Here is a 16238-nt window from a genome sequence, read left to right as displayed (position 1 = left end):
GCAATGGGCCTATATGTACTCAACCAGTGTATTATTTTATTTTTCAGTTGAGCATAGCCCTCCTTCTTATTCTCTACTAACGGCGGAACCCCTGTCAAAACTACCACAAAGGGCACTGCTTGTGGTGGGATCTCCACTTGCGGCCCCTTGGTCACTGGGCCTCTATTATATCTACCATTCCCATGTTCCTCCCCTTTGTTTGCTATGGGGGCCTTTGTCACTACCCTTTGGGGGTCACCAACCGTCCCTACTACTGGGATATTTATGTGTTTTGGGGGTTGCGGTTTTTGAGAACCAGGCTCAGCCCTTCCATGAGACTGTAACTTCTGTTTAGGAGGCTGAGATGAAGTAATTGGGGTATTAATAGCAATGTTGGTGGGTAGCATAGCAGAAGGTATGGATGGCACAACCCCGCTCCCCTGGGCTTTAGTTAGAGTAACCATGCTGTTTATAGCAGTCTCCAAAATGGTCAATCTGATTTCAACTTTCTTTATACTCTCATTGATGGGCAGGAGCAAAGATCTGAGTAAGAATTCCAGATTTCCTATTAATAAAGGGGGAGGTAATGTGTTTGGTACTGGATCCCCAGAGTTGTTATCAAAATCTACAGCATTAGTGTCCATAGCGGGTGATGTTATCTCCAGCAGTGGTGCCTCGGATGATGTAGGTACTGGCACATCTACTACTACACTATCATAAGTAGTGGGAGGTTTTAACACTTTGCCAAAGTCAGAATGGGGGGTTTTAGCTTTACCCAGCCCTGCCCTAAGTTTCCTCCTTCGCTTACTTGGTGGGGGACCATGCATCTGGGCCGCAACTAGTTGCTTAGGTTTCGTCTTCCTCAGTTTTGTTGCAATAGGGGTTTTTGAAAGTCGATCAACAGTAGTGCAACAGAGACTAGGAGTAGGAGAAACAATTACGATATGGTCTGGGGGCAGACAGGGGGTGGGAGTACAATCTCGCAGCAGAAGAGGAACACCATCGTGGCTTGCTATTTCCTCACTAATATCAGGTGAACCTCCCTCATAGGCCGTAGTAAAAAGAGCAATGTCCGTAAGTGACCTATTTTTCAAACTTTCAACTGAGCGTCGGCGCTCAGCCCTTCGCTCGGCCATAGAGGATTCCTTGTCACCATCACTCAAGACCCTAGGAAAATATTTGTCCAGTGACCCGTTACGTAATCTTCCCGCCTTCCCAGTTGTTCCCTCCTCAGACGGCATGGCCATTGCACTTGCCTGTAACAAGGTCCACAGGTCTAGGCAGATGCAGGCGTTAGGGGGTGGGCCCTGCCCGGCCCACGTTGGCCTACGAGGGCCTCAGAGGGCCCGCCCTTTGTCCGGGCTTCGTCCCGGTCCTCATCCCGCTCGCGTTCCGCTTCGCGGAAAACCCTGGTTAGATCTTATAGCCCTCAACAATCAAGGGGGCGTGGCCGCTGCGGGAAGAGGCTACAGGTGTTTCCAAGCCTCGCAGTCCCGCAGCGGTGGGTCGGCAATCAGCGTCCAGGAGCACTCTGGGAAGTCGAGTGCAGCGCCTGTGGCTTCCCCGCAAATGTCCCGGTCACGGAATGAAAAAATGAACTACAACAATTAATATGTGTAACTACATTTAACTCTTCGTCAAACCAGATCAAAAAAATCATAAACAAAAAATGGAATATTTTGACGTCCAATAACCTGGATTATGAAAAACCTATGTTTTCATTTAAAAAAAGCAAGAGTCTAAAAGACTCACTTGTACATACCAACAGTTTCAAACCAGCGATAAATACACAAACAACACTTTGGAATACCACTCCGGTGACGGGACACTACCCGTGTGGCACATGTGTGGCTTGTGAATTTACTGAACACACCACACATTTAGATCTTGGCCTAAATACACCTTGGGAACAAGGATGCCACACAAATTGTAATTCTGAAGCGGTAATTTACTTGATCAAGTGCCTGTGTCAATTGTCCTATGTGGGAATGACTTCACGCAAGATAAAAATACGTATTAGCGAACATCGCAGTACAATAAGAAGAGCGGTTACTGCTACTAGACTCACAGCACATTTTGTGGAAAATAACCACAAGGACACTGATATAAAATGGACGGTGATTGAAAAAGTTAGGCCAGGCAACAACCTACAAAAGGTATTACTAGAAAAAGATCAGAGATGGGTCTATCGTCTCAGGACTCACATATCAGGTCTGAATGACTCAATACCATGGGCTCAATTGAGAAAATGACATCATGATATGATGAATCAAAAAACAATATCAATACATTTTGAATCACCCATATATATATCAGGAACGATGGATACCTATACAGCCTACGTTGTGAACATAAGAAACTGATCATGATCAGAGCTGAGTGATCACTTACATCTATTTCATAATAATGGGCCACCCCATATGTACAATTAATCTACCAGTGTGCTGAGAATATATATTTACACGTTGCCTAATGGAACACAACGTGGTTGTGTGACATTAAGTTAGTGCACCTGAGATATCAAAAGTCGATGTGTTTAGCAACTAAAACTTTTTTTTAATAACATTTCAAAATAAAGTAAATTTAATTTCATCTTTCCCGTTCACCAAAAGCAATGCCGTGACAGGAAGATAGAATTATAAAACATATAAGTATTGTGAGTACATAAAAATCAGAGAAGTCTGCACTAATCAGCTTTTGACAAAAATTAATTTGTTAATCCCCCACTTTATAGCGGCACTTCCGGACTTTTGGAACGATTATCCGGGCAGAAAACTACATTTCCCGTGACCCTTAGAGACTGGGGACGCACTCACTTCCGATCATGGCGTCACACGCTTGACGCCAAACACGGAAATAAACAGTACCTTCGCCCGCATCGGCTCGAACAGCAGCTACAAGCCGGGGAGCGGGTCAGTTTATTTTTGGTAGGGTGCGTCCTCTAAACAAGTAAGTGGATACTCTCCTTCGATTGTTGCGGGTTCTACGAGCTAGACTTAGTCCCGCTGCAGCTTTTTTCTGACGCTAGACCCACTTATATCAAAAAGCGATACCTAACTCTCTACCACACTTTGATTAGGAGAGTATGCCCTAACGTCCCGCCCACTGAGGTGCCTGCGCCCAACATAAATTGGGTAAGTGGACAAATGAATTATCAACCGGTGCATGAAGTATGTGAATATATGTCCTCAGAGTGTGATACATGAATGTAGAACATATATGTTTGTTTGTCTTGTGTGACTCTTTTACTGCAATTGAGACTTCGACCACTTGTTTAATACTTCACTTCACAGTATCACAACGTTGGAGTTAAATGGAGTGTGATGTTTTGACACTAAGTGTTGGGTGTCACATAATGAGAATGCCACTATACACTAAATAGAAGTGTCATAGAATGAGACCATTCGTGGTCTCCACTAATTGAGTATGTTCACCGAGCATGCCATGCACAGGGATTTTATGCTAGTATACAGATAATGTCTGTTTCTGATAATATTCTATATGCTATATTTCTCTATAGATGGAGCCTGGCATTTCCTAATAACAGAACTACACGAACACGAGGAGAAGCTACTCTTCCCTCGCTACATCAATAGAGTAGGGAATTCCCCCTCTTTAGCATCCCCACACATAAGGGGGTCTCTGAATCTTGCCCTGAAGAAAGTCCGGGACCTTTATGGCCTCATAAGGACTGAAACATGTCGGCACTTCACTAGGGTCATAGGACCATAAAAATCCTAATAAACCCTTCTTTTATTCTATTTTTAACAACCCAACCAGACCCATGAATAAAGGGATACCAGGGGTCTGATTGAGGTATTTTATTTATACCCCGTTTGCCTTCATTATCATAAGAGCTTCCCAACACTGTGGTTGAGCCCACCCCGACCTGTAGGAGTCGGGGTGACCCAATGATGAAGCATGACACCACTAGGGTGTGTGAGGGTAACTAAAAACAACTAGTGTTGCCCCCCCTCCATACATATGGATATGGTTAGCATATCAAACACATCCCTAGTCGAATAGTGTTAAATCCCTCCTCATACATAGGTCCCCTTCTCTTCCTATGAGCGCAACCTACATTGAACTTTCTAGTCCTTTAGTAGGGTGCTTTTGGAGTATTTTTTGTTGTACAGTATTCGCTGGGAGGACGTACTCCATATACCCTCTCAAATCCCCCGGGACCCCTAGATTAAACTACAGAGGTCCTTTGTTTTGCAGTCCATTTCGTGTAGCCTCTTCGGGGTGTAATACCAGTAGGTGGCTTCTTTAGTAAACGTTTCTGTGAGTCCCGTATGATATGCCGAGTGTCGCGCCCGATATGAAATCTGTTCCCACTCTTTGTGGCTCAGCGTCCTCCCCAGCTTCCGCTCCCACCGCTCCCTACCTTGTCTGTAAAAGTGAGAGGATGGGGGCTGTAAAAACTTATAGAGGTCAGAGATCAGTTTCGCATCAGAGGTACGGGACAAGAGCCACCTCTCATAAGGAAGAAGGTTCCTGTCTGCTGTCTCCCGCACTCGTGGATGCAACGCCCAGTGGCGGACCTGCATGTATCGCAGTCTCTACGTCTCTGGCAGCGAGTATTCTTGTCTGAAACTCGGAAAGGGAATGACTCCCTCCGCGCCATACATATGAAAGAGTGTCCTGCACCCTGAGGCCCGCCAATGCGTGAAGGCCCCTGGCTCCATCCCCGGAGCGAAGTCTGGGTTTTCCACCAAAGGTGTAAGCGGTGAGGGAAACGTAGTAAGATCGTGGGCGACATTAGTGGCGTCCCACACCCTCAGGGGGACTCGCGTAACAAAGGACGCGTACAAGTTCGCGGGGCGGTGAGCCCTGCGCAAGAAAGGCACCTCCTGCAGAGGCCGGCCAGCAACCGCCTGGTCCTGAAAAAGCCAGTGCTTATCCGATTCCCATCTGCTCCACTCCACGAGGTACCGCAATTGTGCCGCCTGGAAATACTTGCGCAAGTCTGGTATCCCCAGTCCCCCTGCTTCTGGGGCCAACGTGGAAAGTGCCCTCTTCAATCTAGGTCTGCGGCCTTGCCAGATGAAACTCGCAAGGTCTGCCTGCGTCTGTTGAATCCACCCTGGTGGGGGCTGGAGCGGTAGGGCCCGAAACAGATAAAGAATTTGCGGCAGCACTGTCATCTTCACCGCGGCTATCCTGCCCAGCCAGGACAGCTTGCCACGACTCCAACGTCTCAGTTCCTCCCTGATCCTTGCGCCCAAGGCCATATAGTTGGCTGACACCATAGCTGGCAGAGTGGGTGCCAGCAAGATGCCCAGAAAAGGCACAAGATCCGACGACCAGTGCAAGGGAAAAAGGCCCTGTAGTTTGGCTCATGTAGCCGCAGTCAGGAACACATCTAGGGCCACCGACTTGCCCAGATTCATTTTGAATCCTGCAACCTCCGCAAAGGCGTCCAACTCCGAAATGCACGCCGGGAGCGCCCTCCTCGGGTCCTCCAAGGTCAATATAGCATCGTCGGCGTACAGTCTAACAGTGTGGGTATACCCCCCATCTGCACTCCCACCGCTCTCGGATTCTGGCGTATTCTCTGAGCAAATGGCTCCATATACAGAGCGAAGAGCAGCGGTGACAGCGGACACCCCTGCCTGGTGCCCCTCTCTATAGCAAAACTCCGCGAGTTGCAGCCGTTCACCCGCACCACCGCCGAAGGAGACTTATAACAATTGAACACCAAGGAGCGGAATTTCTCCCCAATCCCCACCTTCGTCAGGACTCGTTCTAGATAAGGCCAGTGCACCCGGTCGAATGCCTTCTCCGCATCCACCGACAGCATCATTCTTTCTCCGGGGATGCGGGAGGCCTTCTCCAAGAAGTGGACAATCCTTTTAGTATTGTCCACTGTCTGCCGTCCTGGGACGAAGCCCGCCTGGTCAGAGTCCACCAGACCCGGCAGATGGAGAGCCAACCGGGCCTCCAGGATCCCGGTGTACAGCTTGAGATCCACGTTTAGGAGGGGGATCGGCCTGTATGAGCCGCATTGGGTCCGATCCTTTCCCGGTTTGGGGATGACTGTCAGGTTAGCTTGCAGGAGGTCGGGCAGGATGGCGCCTGGTGCGGAGAACGAGTTGAAAAGACGGGTGAGGATAGGTGCCAGCGTCGTACAGAACGTTTTATAGAAAAGCGACGTATAGCCGTCCGGCCCTGGGGCTTTGCCATGCTTGAGTTTGGAGATAGCCGTGATCACTTCCTCAATACGGATGTCCCTTTCCAGGTACTCCGCCTGTGAGGGAGTGAGGGAGGGGAGGGGGACCGAATCCAGGTACTTTTCCGTGGCCTGCTCAGACAGGGGGGTCGCCCGCGTAGAGATCTGCATAAAACCGACGGAATGCCTCTGCTATTGGGGCGTGCTCCGTGACCGCCGCCCCATTGGCATCAGAGACCTCTTTCACCAAGTGTTGCTGGTGCGCCACTCTGAGCCTGTTTGCCAGAAGCCGGCCACATCTGTCCCCCCGTATAGTACGCATGCCACAGGCGCAGTGCCGCGTACTCCGCCCAGTCCACATCCAGGGCCGATAGGAGTTTTCTCGCTGCCTTGAGTTGCCTCCAGATCCTGGGAGCCCCGCTACGGTGATGCATATGCTCGAGTTCGCGGACCCGTTGCGTAAGTTCTTCCCGTTTGAGCTGCCGTTCCCTGTTCTCCGCCGATGAAATGGCAATAAATTCCCCCCTGAGGACTGCCTTCAGGGCCGCCCAGTGAGTCGCTAAGGAGGTGTCGGTGTTATCGTTGTGAACCAAATAGTCACGGACGGTGTCCGTGATGTGCTTCACCACCGTTTTCTTGTGTAGCAAGGTGTCCCTGAGGTGCCAGACCCGGCGCGCGGGCGAGGTCGGTGGTAAGCTAAAGGAGGCTGTGACAGGAGCATGATCTGACAGGGAGATGACCCCCATCTCAGAGGTCGTAGCGAGGGCGCAGACCGGCCCCGTAGCCAGGAGATGGTCCAGTCTCGCATACGTTTTATGCGCATGAGAGTAAAAGGAGTAATCCCTATCGGTGGGGTGAATGCGGCGCCAGAGATCGTGAAGATCCAGGTCTGTCAGCTGGGACATACACGCAGCCGAGAATTCGCCAGTCTGCGGGGCATGGAGCGCAGACCTATCTAAAGCCGCATCGAAGACCATGTTAAGGTCTCCCCCTATGATGATATGTCTGCCTGGAGTGGCTGTAATGTCCACTAAGGCCGAGTGTAGGAACCGTTCCTGGTGTTCGTTGGGACTGTAGACGGACTCAATGGTAAACACAAGACCCCCAAGCTTAAACCGATACGCTAGCAGTCTCCCCTTCTGCTCTGCAAATGTATGTAGGACCTCCCCTTTGAAGTGCCTCGCCACCAGTATTGCCACCCCTGCTGTCTTAGTAGTGTTAGAAGAAAAGAATTGTGTCGGGAATTTATGTGAGCGTAACCTGTGACAGTCGCGGGAAATCAAGTGGGTCTCCTGCAGGAGACAGATATCTGCCTGAGTACTTTCTAAGTGGGACAGAACCGCCCTTCTCTTAACCGGATTGTTCAACCCCTTATCATTAAGGGTCACCACCTTAAGGGTCGTCAAAGGCATAGGAACAAGTGGGGGCACAAGCAAAAGACTCCCACCCAGACAGGGCGGTGTAGAAGCATGTAGGACGTGTGAGCCAAGCTATCTGCATGTTTGTGGAGGACGTCCCAAAGCGCCGGGCCACCAGAATCGCCACCCCGGCAGTCTTAGTGTTGCTGAGAGAGAAGAATTGTGCCGGGAATTTATGGAAGCAGAGTCTATGGAGGTCGTGGGGCAGTAAGTGGGGTTCCTGAAGGAGACAAATAGCTGCCTGGGTGCTCTCTGATGGGGACAACGCCGCCCGCCTCCTGATTGGGCTATTGAGGCCCCTGGCATTAAGGGCTACAATCTTAAGGGTCGTGGGCAACATGGGGGATGCTGGAACCAAGTACGTGGAAAGTCCGCCCGAGCGGAGCGAGGTAAGTGAATGCATTTCGAGTGGATGAGACCTGCTTCGTGCACTGGACGACCCGCCCTCCCCTCCCGGTTCCCCTGTTCCTAACCTCCTGACCAACACTCAGAACAACCCCAACAACCCCCCCTCCCACTCCCCCTTCCCTTAACAAGTACCAGAACCTCATAGTCCCAGTCCGGTCCTCTAGGGACAAGTCTGTGGTTAGATACTGAAGTGGACGTTCAGCCACTACACTCCCGTCCGCCACCTCCATCCCCCCCAAACCCCCAAACCTGCATTGTGCAAAGGCTATGTCAATCTCCCCCCGGAGTCATCTTAGGCTGTCAGCGCGACATCATTCGAAGCCGCGTCTCTGGTCGCCTCTCGTACTGCTTCGACCATTCCGGCCCGGATGGTAGGCGAATCTGGTCGGGCGGAAGAGGCTGAAGACCGGCGTTCCGAGACTCTCTGCCAGCCGTCTCTGGTGGTGCGTCTGCGACGTGGTGTGTGTGCTTCTTCGTCCGTCGCGGTGATCCCCAATACCCTGCACGTGTCCTGGAGGGAGCGAAGCTGGTGTAAGGTGCCATTCCACCGAAAGATCAGCCGGAAAGGGTGTCTTCATGAGTATTGTGTCCCATGGTCACTCAAGAAGTCAGTCGCTATTTTAAATGTCCTGCGTTTCTGGAGCGTGATCGCCGATAAGTCCTGGAAAAGAGCAACAGGGTGCCCTCGGAATTGCAACGACTGCGGTTTCCTTGCTTCACGGAGGATTCGCTCCTTAAGCGGGAAGTCCGGTAGGAAGGCCAGGATATCAGGTGGCGGTGCCGAGGCCCGGCGCGCCAAGCCCACTCTGTGCGCCCTGTCTATTCTGATGGGAAAGTCCTCTGGATCACCCAATATCTCCCTGAACATGCTCTGTAGGTACGCAGCATTGTCCTCCCCTTCTTCCTTGGATGGCACTCCCCGGACCCGGATGTTGTTCCGGCGAGACCGGTTTTCGAGGTCTTCATTGTGCGCCTGGAGGTCCAGTTGTTGATCTCTCAGGCGGAGCACTTCCTGCTGCAGTTGCCCGATCTCTTCATCTCTCGAATGTCCGGCCCCTTCCATGGTAGCCACTCTTTCGCCTAGGCTATCAACTTCTCTCCGTACTTCTCGGACTTCTCCGGCTACCTCCTGCTTCAGCGTCTGAAAATCTTCCCATAGGGAACTGAAGAGAGATTCCAGGAAGGACCTGGTGACTGGCGGTTCCCTCTCCTCCGCCTCTAGCGTGCTTCTCGAGGGGCCCGGTGAGTGCTGCCCTTTGTATTGTTTCAATGTTCCTCTGTTCAACATTTCGGGTAGTGTCCATTCCCCTTTCTTGTTCCCTCTGTTGCCAGCCATTGCAGAGGCGGGCAGCGCTTAAGCGAGCCCACATGGGTGTCTGGCCCGTTGCGAGAATCGGCAGTGTGCGGGGGCCGCGTCCGACCGGGGGGGACCGCCTCCCTTGACTCCGATATTCAGCCCACTTCCCCTGGCGGGCGCCGCTGACCGACTTTCTCCGCTGTAATTCTCCAAATCACTCCCCGATCACATTCATAGTCCGGTGGCCATCTCCAGCCTCAGTCCAGGCATGGCGTGGCTCATCCCAACTGGCGTGGCTCGGCCGTTTCTCCTACCTTGTGACCCAGACTGCTATCACCGTCACCTCAGTCACCAGGCCCGCCGGATATGCTACTGCCTGGCAAGGCCCTTTCCCGGCACTTGGTAATTTACAGGTCCGACTGCGACCCTCCTTGGCTGATGTCGCTGTGTGAAGAGGCCGTGCAGGTCCGGCTCGGGCATCGGGCTTTCCCCTACTTCCGGGCTGCGACCACTGACGACGCACTACTGTACTCCTCTCAGGCCCCGGGCCGCATCAGCAGGCCACCGCCGCTCCCTTCGTCGTGGGCACCCAGGGCGCGTACATCCACAGGCCCTCCGGCGTCACCCCGGTGTGCTCCTACTCCCAAATGGTGTCACTCCCGGTAGCCCCAGTGTCCTTTGTATCGGCGTATTCTGGGAAGGCACCAGTGAGCGGGCTTTGTCATCTGCTTGCTCCGTTCTCGAGTCTTGGCGGGCCCTTCCTCCGATGAGGCCCGGGCACCCAGCCAGTCAAGGGGTCTCCCAGGCCCAAGCCAGGCCACAAGACCCGGCCTCCACCACGCGGCCCACAGGGGAAGAGAGGGGGGGGCCGATTGCTCACCTCCTGCACCTTAGGCCTCGTCTCCCAGCGGCCGTCTTTGTTCGATGGTCCTTCCGCCTCCGATGCCGTACTGCCACCCGAAGTCCGGCTGGGCCTGTGAGGGCCCGTTATTCTATTTGTATCCTCTGGCGCAGGGCTGACTGCTCTCCGAGATGCCTCGCTGCCGTGGTGGGTTCTATTCGTGGCCTACTCTCTCCGCCGGCCGCCCTGCAGCAGCGCCCCAGGGAACCGGTCTCCGCAGCACTCCGCACCACTGCCGGTGTCACGCCTTCCCACCGTCGGCAGCAGTTCCTGTAGCCGCACGGTCTATGGCAGGGGCCCGGGCCGCACCATCAGCAGGCCGCGTCCCCGTCCTTGCGTAGAAACTCCTGGCCGGCCGAGATACTCCGGCGTCGCTGCCGGCCGTCTCCGGGCGTTTCTCTGTGTCGGGGCTTTGCCTGCGGCCCCAGCGATGTCTGGTCCCTGCTGTCGGGCACTGTGCAGCACCGGCTTCCGCTCCGGGCCGGGTTTCGATGCCTCTCCTCCCTTCAGCGACCCTCGGCTCTCAGCTACACCTCTGCTCCGTTCCGGCCGCCGCACCCCGGGGTCCCCCCATAGCGAACCCCGCGCAGGACGGGGGCTCAGCGACTGACTGTGGGCAGCTTCTTCGTTTTCGCTGCAGCTCCACCGCAGATCGGGGGGAGATCTGCGTGATTTCCCGGTCTAGGGGTTTAGGGTCGGAGGAGCTCGCAGAGAGTGCGTCCGCTCACCTCGCCATCTTAGCCACGCCCCCCAAGAAATTTATTTTAAAGCTATTGGTGCTATACACATTAGAAAAAATGATAACATTTGTAATTGCAAAATTATGTTTTATTCATGTGTGTTGCAAAGAAACAAGATTCCAAAACATGAAGTATTTTAAATTGTGTTCGTTCAAATGCATTAGGAAAGCTAATATAAATGACAAGCAATGAAAGTACTATTTGCGGTAATACAGGAAAACATAAGAATATGCCAGAACATTTACAGATACACCTACAGTTTTAATGCATAAGTATCTTCTCATGAGTAAAATCATAGCATCAATTAGCAAATGTGGCCAAGCTCTAACTCTAGAAATGTCCATTTAGTGCATTCTTAACTTTTTCATACCTCTTTTACTAGTCTGATTCCCCAAAACCAGCCTTTCTAAACCCTTCCCTCTGACTCTTCCCCCTCCACCGTCCTTTTACTCATCCCTTTACTCATCCCAAGCCTCCTTCTACTGCTATGAGCTCCAAAACATCCCTCCGCTATCCTTCTCAATACAAATAAGTGACTAACATATCCAACATCAAATTACTTTTGTTTTTCACTATACTCCTTCACCACTAAGCCTTTATGGGTTCTGGAGTAGCGTGCTACTCGCCAAAAAAGCACTTCGACACCTCGTCAGGGGTAGTACGTGATATATAAATGCAATTACCATACAATAAAATATCTTTGACACACTGCAGCAGTGAATGCTTTGTGGGTCTTCAGCTCATAGAGAACACATGCTGTAATTTGTGTTTGCAATGAGAATTTGTGCCCTAAACTAAGCACATGTGACAACGCTGAATGGTACCTACGCATATATGCTGTTGTCATTGTGGTATTAAATACCAATGTGTGCCAAAACTGTTCTCTTGTGGCATAATTTTCCATGACTGGTCTATACGTTTTTCAGCAATAAATCGGCATAAATCACCCAGGTACCGGGGGGGGGGAGAAGGAGGAGACAATGGGGTGCTGTAAACAGCTGTCTCTCTCATGTCAAGGCCAGGCTCTCACAGAATCACGGTGTGTGCTGATTTAGAGGCTACCCATCTCCTCGTCGACTGCCTGTGTGATCTTGAATAATCTAGTTGGCCTTCAGAACTTACAGTTCACTTGGCCAAAATGGTTACCAAAAACCGAAATAAATAACAAAACCCAATAGAATACCAGGTGAATTTGCATGACCCAGTGACCCGAGCAAATTAAATCTGAAGCACCCTTCTCTACACATAACAGAAGGGCAGTGATGATGAATGGATGGCACATGAGAGACCATTTTGCATATCTAATTGAACTTTAACCTACTCGAGGGAATCTGGTTTACAGCCATGCATTGCCAGAGCAGACCCTCCCAGTATCCCCCAACAACAAATTGCAAAATCCTTATTGGAGGTACTCAGGTGAAGCAAGAAAGGTGGGGTCTCTAAAAAGAATTTGGCCAAAAAGGTTAACTAGGAATCCTGTACAAAAGGTGTGGCCAGTGTGCCTATGTGCGTGGCCAAAAAAGGTGACTATGAATCCTGTGCCTTTGCATCTATCTGAGTTTTCTGCTAGTGGATCTAGGTACATCACACAACAACAAAACACATTCACCTAAAACTAGGCAGACCTTTTTGGCTTTACCAATGCTTGTTAGCCGTGATTTTTATTTGTATTCAATATCACACAAATCAGTAACAATTTCCATTCTTCCCTCCACATCTCTGTCCTCTGCAATCATCGCTACTCATACTAATGTCGGATGTCTTGACATCACACATGTAGGAAATATTCCATAGGAAAATAAGAACTACAAGGTGTAGGAGTCACAATCATCCATTCTGGTAGTCATTACATTTTAAGAGTGCTTGATCAGGGGAAGTTGCAACTCACAGTTTCAAATATAACCCAGTGAGTGGGGTTGGCATTACTAACAATTTATTTGCAGCCAAACACACCCTTTTTAGCAACCGTAGGATAATGAAACGCAGGGGAAAACTATACGTTTTTAACCTATGTCTTGCATGCAGCTGTGTGTTGCTAATTCATAGCTCACTGTGCTACATTAGGATCTTAACTTAGTAACAAATGGATCTCTGTGACAAAAGCAGTAAACTACTGAGCTAGCTATATAAAATGCAATTCTCTGATCAGCATGGTACACATTTTTCATCGGGCACTTTAACCTTCTGTGCTACTTTATAGTGAATCAAAACAGTGACTAGACAAAACTTTATCTCTCTCCAGCAGGTGCATTAATCACCAGAGTCACGGGTCATTTTTTTTGTTTTTTATTAACACATTCCATTTTTTGGGGGGTTTGAATTTGTGTTAGTGCAGTGCTTTGTGGTATTAACAAGTAAATTTAAAAATCGTATCCATATTTTTATAGTACTTTATAATGCAGTTTTGCTTTTTCTAAGTGTTGCAAATAACCAAGTTTACTCCTACTCAATTTCATAGTCCTCATTGCACTGGCCTAAGAAAGATGAAATGCTAAGTTAGCCATGCAAAGATGTTTGATCTCATTAACAGGTGCATGACATCCACCCGTGTTACTTATTGCTATCAATGCTTGTGCGCTCAAGGCAATGGGAACTTTGGTAATGGCTCACATGACCTGTTCACGTAAGGAAGCCAGGATCAGCTGCAATTTCTCTTTTAAGCATGTAAAAGAGACCTAATGTGTTATTCGTGTTTTATGCATCCCAGATGCGAAGATATTTTAAAGACATTCTGAGAATTACAAAGAGTTAAAACAAAGACAGCTATACCCCATGCAGCAGCAAGTCTGTGATGTCCGTTAATATTGAACTTTGGAATTTTGTATCATAGATCAAACGCACATTTGACATGGATTGTTTCCTGATGCCAAAAAATGATTGGGTGCTCAAACGAAAGGCCAAAACAGATGCTGAGAACAAAGCTGCAAAAATTAGGAAGTATGATACCTCCTACTAGGACTTTGGATTCACCTGCGTCCCCATAGCTGGTGAAATTAGGCCACAGTGTAAGGTTTGTGGCATGACCGTGGCTAACGAAAGCCTGAAACCAAACAAATTAAAGTGGGACTTGGAAACTAAACATGGGTCACTGGTAGGGAAGAAAAGAGATTTTTTCGCCAGAAAGCTGGAAGACATCGCCCATCAAAAAGACACTGTGGAAAATGTGGTCTCCACACCACCAAATGCCTTGAACGGATCTTACCAAGTGGCATACCACTCTGCTAAAAAAAAAGTCTTTTACTAATGGAGAAAAGGTGATTCTTTCAACAGTTCTCGACATGGCCAGGACAAGGCCTGGTGAAAAAGCGGCAGAGAAGTTTAAAATGGTGCCCCTCTCAGACACAACAGTTTGCCGCTGCATCTCTGACATGTCAGAGGATATCAACAGACAACTCATAGCATGCTTGAAATTGAGTTTGTTTGCTTTGCAACTGGATGAATCGACTGACTTATCTAAGGAAGCTCATTTAATTGCTTATGTACAATACTGTCAAAAAACTAACATTGGAAGATTTTTTATTCTGTAAACCAATCAAGGGACAGGCAACATCATCAGCCCTCTATAATATTCTCAATGACTTTCTGTTCTCCAAATGCTTAAAATAGGACAGTTGTGTTGGGATCTGTACGGATGGTGCTCCTTCCATGTGTGTGGCTAGGGCAGGCCTAAAAGCCAAAGTGTTGAATGTGGCTCCTCATATTCTATGGACCCATTGTATGATACACCGGGAAGCCCTTGCAGTCCGAAACATGGATAGAGAACTTGGGGATGTGTTGAATTCTGCTGTGAAAATTGTTAATTTCATAAAGGCTCACCCCACTAAAGCTCGCCTGTTTGCAATTTTATGTAAAGAAATGGGTACTTAATGGTTTGCCGTTCCATACAGAAGTCCGGTGGTTATCCAGAGGGAAGGTGCTGAATTGCATTTTTTAATTAAGAAATGAAGTATGACAATTCCTTCTGGATTTAGACCCATACATCTTTCACCATGTATAAAAAAAATCTGCCTTCAAAAAGAAGCTAGAGTTGTGGAGAAGACTACTAATTCTTGGTGGCCTGCATGAGGTATTCCCATGTTTAGCAGAAGCTCTTGAGGACACAGGATATGAACTTAACAATGCTACTAAGTCATAAAGAAATCACTTGACTTCTCTCAGGGACAGTTTAGAAAAGTACTTTCCTGAGGACTATGATCATGTCAATGACTAGTCTCCCAATGCACCTTCAGGAAGATCTAATTGACCTCCAGAGTGACCGTGTTCTCCAGATGCATTTCAGCCGATCCTCTCTGGGGGAATTTTGGCTGAAACTATCTGAAGAACCTTCAGGTTTGTTGAAAATTGCAGTAAAGAGACTTCGGCCTGTTAGCTCATTATATTTATGTGAGATTGGGTTCTCAGCACTGGCAGTATTAAAGACGAAGTACCGTTCAAAACTTGAAGTAGAGCACAACCTGAGGATGGCAGTTGTTAGAATACATCCACAGATTGACCATCTCTCTGGAGAAAAACAGGCACACCCATCACACTAGTTCAGAAAGGTGTTATCATCTAATTGAGTCAAACTATGTTTTGTTTGTTTGTGAAAAGTAAAGTACAGTACCAGTTGGGCATTTTTGGGCAATTCGTTTTGGAGGTTTTGTATTTGAGCTGTGTAGTAAGCCTCTGACATAGAACCACAGTCACCCACATACCTTAGGTTTGCTAAACACTGTTTAATACTATTTCCCCACCGTAAAATGTTTTGCTGTGATAATTGGGGGCGCTTTTGGTTGTCGATGATGATGAGTACTAAGTTCTAGAAATCTTTGTTCAGAAGGGGGTCCTTACACCTAACATTTTTTGAAAGGGGGTTCTCGGCACCAAAAAGTTTGAAGACCTCTGCTCTATACCTACTTTAGCCAAAATAGGCCTGTTCTTTCTGCTGCAACATGGACAGATGGTCTTCCGTCAGCCATCCTGATGGTGGTGGAAGGTGCAGTGGGTTAGAAACCATTGGGAGGGTGTAGTCCAGATGGACAATTTGGAGGATCCCATTTTAATAACCTAAGCTTATGGTTGGACTATTGGGGGCACCATGCAGCACACATACTTACACAGCAGGTAGCCGGTAACTCGCTAACTTGGGCTTTTTGCAATCTAAAAAAATCTACCCAGAGTTCACAGTCGCAAGCGCTCCTAAAGGTAGTGGCTAGTGAACTGCTACCTATCATCGCTTATGGAGAATTTGTGTTCCGAGGAACATTTTCTAATGGCTAGATAAGGCTCAAGTCACCAGCTACAGGAAAACGTTTGCCTTACCTAACCGTACAACTCATGCCCA

Source organism: Lissotriton helveticus, chromosome 4_1 (genome assembly GCF_964261635.1).
Source record: "Lissotriton helveticus chromosome 4_1, aLisHel1.1, whole genome shotgun sequence".
NCBI classification, from domain to species: domain Eukaryota; kingdom Metazoa; phylum Chordata; class Amphibia; order Caudata; family Salamandridae; genus Lissotriton; species Lissotriton helveticus.
This window is presented reverse-complemented; position numbering follows the sequence as displayed.